Here is a 7793-nt window from a genome sequence, read left to right as displayed (position 1 = left end):
AAAAGAATGGCAAACTCAGAGTCTGTGTGGATTATAGGAAGCTAAATGCAATAACAATACCAAACCCGTTTCCCTTGCCATTCACAAACTCTGCTGGATGTAGTGGCAGGCCACGAAACATATTCTTTCGTAGACGGATTAAGTGGATACAACCAGATGAATGGCACTTGAAGATAGAGAAGACCACATTCATCATGGACTGGGGAGCGTTCGCGTATGTCATGACCTTCGGACTCCGGAATGCATCTGCAACATTCCAACACATGGTACAAGAAATTTTTGATGATTACCTAACTGAATTCATGCGTGTGTTTGTGGATGGCTTCGGTGTATTTGGGAAGTGTTAGAGCATCTACACCCGCTACACCTGTGCCTGGAAAGGTGCAGGCAGATGAAGCTAAAGCGGAATCCAATGAAGTGCACATTTGTAGGTGAGGAGTGAGACACTTCTCAGACACAGTGTCCAAAGACGGGATTGCTGTGGATCCAACCAAGGTCAAGATGATCAACAAGATGAATCCACCATAGAACCTAAAGGAGCTCAACAAATTCTTGGGCCAAATCAAATGGCACAACCAATTCCTTAGCTACCTTGCCGATGTGGGGCAACCACTAGGGGTAGAATTCCTCTGGACAAAAGAATGGAAGGGTTTCTTTGATAATTTGAAAAGAATGCTTGCCCCAGTGCACCGATCATCCAATCACCAAAATGGAAAAAGATGTTCCATGTTTTCATGGATGCATCAGATACAACAATTGGCAGTGTGCTAATGCAGCAAACAGAGGAGAGGAAAGGTGGTTCAGACCCATTTACTATGCCAATAGGATGTTATCAAATGTAGATAAAATTACAGCACCACTGAGAGGGAAGCCTTGGGACTGATTTATTTAGTCAATAAATTTCACCATTATCTACGGGGAAATCATTTTGTATTCCATGTCAATAATCAAGCCCTATTGTATATGGTGAATAAACTAGATCTGTGACTGGGAAGCTAACAAGGTGGATGCTTCTACTGCAAGAATTTTAGTTCACCATCGTGAACACCCCGGCAACCAAAATGCAGTGGCAGATTTCCTCAATAGAATAGACATAGGAGAGAAGCCCATAGGGGTGGTTGTTTAGTTTCCGGATGCAAACTTGTTTACTGGTTTGCTAAGCACAACCCATGTAAAGAAACTGGTTGTAGTTCGTTTCAGAAGGCACATTGCTGCTGACATGACCAAAGATTAGTGGAAGAAACTGGCTCTCCAAAGCAAGCACCACCTTGAGATTGTAGGAGCCTTGTACAAACAAGGAATTGACCAAGTGGTCCGTAGATGTGTGCCAGAGCACAAACAGCTAGATGTCCTCACAGAAGCACATCAAGGAGTGTTAGGAGGACACTATGTGCTGGAGAAACAAGAGGGTGGAAAAGTCTTGCAAGCAGGATTATGGTGGCTCACTATACTTAAAGATGCATGGATCATACCCGACAATGTGATGTGTGTCTGCGGCTTGTACAACCATCAACTACTACTGATCAGATGCCCCATCAGTTGGTCCTACCCCCTTGAACCCTTTCAAAAGTGGGGAATGGATTTCATGGGACCATTCAAACCCAGCAAGAAGGACTGGGAACAAATACATCCTTATGTGGCAACTAACTACTACACCAAATGGATGGAAGCAAAAGCCCTCAAAGACAATTCAGCTTGCAGCAGCAGCAATAGCTAAGTTCCTATACGAAAACATCATGACGAGGTTTAGATGCCAAGTGGAGCTCGTTAGTGACCAAAGAGGACACTTCATCAACGAGGTGATTCAGAAGGTGACTCAACACATGATTCTCCACAAAAGTCAACTATTTATTATCCATAGGCAAATGGTCAAGCAGAGTCTACAAATCAAGTGCTGAAGTAGATCCTCATAAAAATAGTAAATCAAAATAGAACTGATTGGGATGAGAAGCTGTACTCCGCACTATTGTCGGCGTTCCAAACAACATACAAGGTAAGCATTGGATTCACCCAAGCCTTAGAAGCAGTGGTTCCAAGCCTCAAAATAGCCCTAACTGAAAACTCATCCTTGAGGAATCATTCAATGAGCGGATGCAGCACCTCATGGAAATGGAAGAAAGTAGGCTCCATAGGGCATGGGTGGCAGATATCACCCAGAAAAGAAGAAAGAAGTGGGTGGACAAAAACATCAAGCTCAATATATTTCAAGAGGATGATAAGGTGCTGTTATTCAACTCAAAGCTCGGACAACACCCGCGCAAGCTCAAAATACGATGGATGGATCCATACCAAATAGCCAAAAAATTAAGCTCCAGCACATTCATTCTAGGGGCAGATACAGAAACCCAGTGCACAATGATTTCAATCCCCATCTACACAATGCAAGCAAAGATGAAGACACATCCACAATGCTCCAATGGGCGACATCAAACGGCGAGTAGATGCATGTTGAAAAGAAAAGGCATGGGAACGTGAAGCACATAGCAGTAAATATGGCACGCAAAATACAGCACACATGTGGGAATCATGACTTTCTTGGTGGCTATGTCACTTTTGGGAAAATCATCATGGGTAGGTGCAAACACCTTGACAAAATAACCCCGATCAAGGAACCCTACCACAACCAACCTCCCTCACCCTTGCTCTCCCTGAATCATTTGCAAATTGCTCTCTTGCTCCTCCCAGTTGCTTCACCTTCTCAAGCCCCCTCACTATCAACCATCTTTCTCTCTTCTTGCCAAAATCAACAACAACCACACGTGAAGCACACAACAGTAAATATGGCACGCAAAATACGCACACACGTGGGAATCATGACTTTCTTGGTGGCTGTCACTTTAAAGGAAATCATCATGGGGTAGGTGCAAACACCTTGAAAAAATACCCCGATCAAGGAACCCTACCACAACCAACCTCCCTCACCCTTGCTCTCCCTAAATCATTTGCAAATTGCTCTCTCGCTCCTCCCAGTTGCTTCACCTTCTCAAGCCCCCTCACTATCAACCATCTTTCTCTCTTCTTACCAAAATCAACAACCAGAACCTACCATGGCTACTATCAGTAGCAAGACTGTAGAGTTTGATTCATGTAGCGCTATCCTAGACCCTCTGTTTCAGCAAGATTAGTTGCAGAAGGTTGGGCTATTCGGGTTTGTAGCAAAGAACTGGACGAACCTGTAAGAAAACATAGAAGCCATAGTGCAGATATCAAAGTTGTCAAAGCACAACACAGTCAAGACAAAAGGACAAAAGGTAGTGCCGGTCACACCCAAGAACATCACCAAGGCATTCAATCTTCCTGCAAAATGCATCACCAATGCTGACTCCTATGATGTGGATATTGATGCAGAGCTCTCCAAAGTCGGTAAGGAATACTCTATTGCCACATGTTGTGATCCAGAGAGGTTAAGAGAATTTATATTTTACCTCAACATGATCTGTTTGCTTGCCAAAAACACCAACATCAATAGAACCAACTATAGACTGTTGGTAGCCAGCAAAGAATGGCCAAAAGGTGAATTGGGGTACAATGGTGGGCTAAAAACATGCAGCAAGGCAAGTTTAGAAGCTACGGCTATCTTAGGTCACACAAAGATGGTAGGACATTTGAAAGCCTTGCAACATCTTGGTGAGTTGGGGCAGGATAGCTCCGCTATACACCAAAAAAGTGCGTAGAAGCAAAAGGAAGAAGGAGCAGGGATGAGGAAGAGACTAGAGGAGAAGTCTCAGAGGCAAAGGTTGAAGCTGGAAGAAGAAGCAGTGAGGAAGAGTCTAGAGGAGGAGTCTCAAATGCAAAGGCTAGAAGAAGAAGCAGCCAGAAAAAGACAAGTGGAGGATGTTGCCACACAAAAGTTGGCTACAGAGGTAGAGCAAAAATGCCTTGCAATTGAATCTAAAATAAGACTGGCTAAAGAAGCAGAACACAAATGCCTTGCAGGCTGAATCTACAGCCAAGGACAGAGCATACACCACCACCATAGAAGCTGCCAAAAACAACACAAGAAGAAAACTCCAAAGCAGACTTTCTCAAAAGGAAATTTGAATGGTCTTACTGCATCACCACTCTCAAACCAAAGAAGCAAAAGGAGACCAGTAACCAAGGAGTAACAAAGGCAACAACTTGAGGACATAGGCAAGCATCTAGTCAATAGTGGATCGTCCCCAAGTAGCCAAGTAGTGAGTAAGTGACAGAAGAATCAGCACAAGTGGACAACCACAAACATTGTTGGGTGATAGGCTAAGCAGAATGAGGCAAACATCTGACTCAACAGCACACGACATTCTTATAGCATTGGAAAACATTGCAAATTATGTCATGGATAAGCTGGAGAATGAAGAAAGATTGGCCAAGATAGAACAAGTAGAAGCACAAGTGCAGCTACTGGCCACCCAAGTCAAACAATAGAATCAACAAGCAGCCCACAAAGAACAAGCTCTGGCAATAGCAAGACACCGTTGCAAGGCTGGAGGATGAAGCAACAACTCTGCGGAGGAAGGTACATGAGTTAGAGATGGAGGTTTGTCCATTGGCACCTTATCTCTTCTTATTTATTTTCTAGGCTATGAGTAGTTTTCTGTCTAATCACAAGAGATAATAGGGCTTCAAGGGCTGTGCAACATTTTCTCATCCATGCACAAGAGAAGCTACATGACTCAAAGTTTGCTGACAACATAGTAGCATACTCAAAGTTTGCTGACAACATAGTAACATAGTAGCATACTTACATGACTCAAAGTTTGCTGACAACATAGTAGCATACTCATATATTTCTATTCAAGCATCTTGAATGTTGTTTTCAATCATCTTGGGTGTATGTTTGAGATCCTTGTCAAGTCTCCTCTCTCCATTGTCCAAAAATTCATGCATGAATGCCATGTGTGTAGTGGTTTGTTGTAGGTGAGTTGCAACTTAGATTGGCCTGATGTTATATATATTCAAAACAAACTTTCCTAGGGACACGCGTTGAATAAATTATGCATCATCTAGGATACTTTTGTTGAAACTCCTAAGGTGGTTAAAGTGGATTTAGGAGGGATATGTATTATGGAAATCGAGTTTTTAAGTTTAGTGTTTTCCTTGGGGCTTGCTTTGTTTGTGGTAGATTTGCCATATAAGCTGTGTAGAGTAGGCAAAAGTGAAGGGGCTGTTGAGAAAGAGAAAAGGGATAAGGGAAAATTGAAAAGGAAAAGGCAAGATGGTGGAATGGAAATTATAGGGGAAGATGATAAGATGAAGGATAACCATAAGAAAGAGGAATCTCAAAAAAAACTTTGAGCAGTATGTAGAGGATGGGTCGAAGAATTTGAAATAAAAACGGGGAGAGAAAGTGGGTATAACTCAAACAGGCCTCCTCTTGTTCCCTTAGGGGGGATACAGTAGACATTATTAATCCTTTTGGGCATTTGAAGGAGCAAGGTAATAACCTCGTGAATAACGAGCAACTTGAAGTCTAGGGTCAAAAATTTGAAGGAAGAAGCATGGGTCAAAGTGAAGGTTCCAAGGGAGGTGAGGAAGTGGGGATGATGAAGAAATGGTTCCCAATGGTACCCCAGGGCTAGTGCAAGGGGTGTGAGAATATGTGAATGTGAAGTGGAAGCAAATAGAAATCACACAAGAAAGAGTAGACAGCCACAAAGAGATTGAAATATTCAATGTATTGAATATGTGTTGAATCAAATATGAAGGCACAATGGCCAAGCTTATATACATCTCACGTAGAGCAGTTGGCCAATAGGATTGGAGGACAAATGTCCATGAATTGATAAAAATGCCTAGAATAAGATATAAAAATAGTGAAAAATTATGGAAAAAAATCCCTAAAACTATCAAATAAATATATAGATAAAAAGGTAATAAAAGAGTTGGAGATGACATGTCCAACACCTCCTCTCAGCACCAACACGGGGTCCGACTCCCATACGGGTAAGGACCTGATCATTAGTATCTCAAGGAAGAGGTTTGGTGAAGAGATCAACAATGTTGTCCTGAGAATGAAAAAACTCCAATGGAATTAATCTTGGACTCCATGGCTGCCCACTCTAGAAGAGCAAGGCCTCTTTAGCTATAGTAGGTTTATATGACTATATCATTGTATTCATCTGGGTGCGGTTACAAGAATGTATCTCAAATAGTGGTTTTCTAGCCATCGTATCTTGGGAGCAATCCTCCGCTGCATAGGAGAAGCAAGAGGAGGAGAAGAGCTAGGGAAGAAGGGAGTGGAGAGGCAGAGGATAAAGAAGTGGATGGTGGAGAAGTTGGTCATGGAGTTGCGATGGCCAAGGAAGAAGAAAGGACCTTGAGGGTCAACTCGGGATGAGAGCGAGAATCATCTTATGAGGGTTCAACAAAGTGAACATTGTGAGAAATCACTAAGCATCATGAGTTTGGATCCCATAATTTCTAGGCTTTGGAATGAGAGCTATATCCAAGGACTTTGCATTTCTTGGACTTGGGATCAAATTTGGATCTGTCAGAATCAAGGATATAAACATAGGCATCACAACTAAAAACCTAAAATGAGAGAGAAGGTTTTGGTCTAGTAAAAGTCTCCTCTAGAGTCATATAAACTGCTTTTGTAGGAGAATGGTTGATGATATAAACGGCAATGCTCACAGCTTCTCCCTAGAAAGAGGGAGGAAGCTCAGAAGAAGAAAGCATGGTACGAGCCATCTCTAAAATAGCCTATTCTTGCATTCAACCACACCATTTTGCTAAGGACTGTGAGGTGTGGAAAATTGACAGCTTAGACCTTTCTGTGAGCAAAAATTATGGAAGGCTTTGAAGATGAATTCTCCTCCATTGTTAGAACGGACTTGTTGAACCTTTTGTGTGGTCGCAATCTCGACCAAAGTCACCTAGTCTTGGAAGTGGGAAAGCTTGAGATTTTTCTGCCAAGAGATAAACCCAGACTTTGCATGAGTAATCATCCATAATAAGCATAATGTACCTGGATCCTCCTTGGGTAGTAGTCTGTATGGGGCCGCACAAGTCAATATGAATGAGATCCAAAATATGAGAAGCCTCATGAAGAAAGGCATCTCGATGTTGCTTGCTATGAAGACAAGCCACACAAGTGGAGTGGGAGGGTTTTAGTTGTGGAAGACCCTTGACCATCTGCTGAGAAAACAACATAGTTGCAGAGAAGTGTTATTCAAATAAATACCCATAGAGAGAGCATGCCACAAATCCGTATCTACATAAGATAGCAAGACACGATAGCTCTGAAGAAGTTGCAACACATGAGATTGGGACTCATTCAAAGAGCCTCCAAGGTCCTTCGACTGATAAAGGCCACTTTCTTAGATACTGCAAGGTGCTGGTGTCGATGATCTTGAGAATGGAATTATTGAAGTAGACACCATATCCTTTCTTTTCAATCCAAAAAATTGAGAGAAGATTGTTGGAGAGATTGAGAACATAAAGCACATCCGGAATGGTAGAAGGCTGGCATGGGAACGAGTTATGTCGCACATTACCAACCACAGAGGCCTCCAAGTTGGAAACATCACCAATGGACACTGTGAAAGAGTTGGGACAAATGTCATGAAGAATGGTCCTACATGAGTCATGTCATTAGTACACCCACTATCAAACACCCAATCCGTAAGATGTTAGGTGGAAGGAACAAGAGAGTTAGAGGGAAGCTCCTCAATATTGATGAAGACGACTAGTCTCCTTGGTAGAAGAGAGGTTTGAGTTTGGTTGGTGGATGAAAAGGTTTTGATTGGGGGGGTTCTTAGCAAAACCACCTTCTCTTGTCTTCTTGTGACAATCATGCTGAATGTGATCTTTGA

This window comes from Cibotium barometz, chromosome 38 (assembly GCF_041138505.1).
Source record: "Cibotium barometz isolate CiBa-2024 chromosome 38, ASM4113850v1, whole genome shotgun sequence".
In the NCBI taxonomy this organism is placed as follows: Eukaryota; Viridiplantae; Streptophyta; class Polypodiopsida; order Cyatheales; family Cibotiaceae; genus Cibotium; species Cibotium barometz.
The sequence above is the reverse complement of the archived record's forward strand: the minus strand, read 5'-3'. Positions refer to the sequence as shown.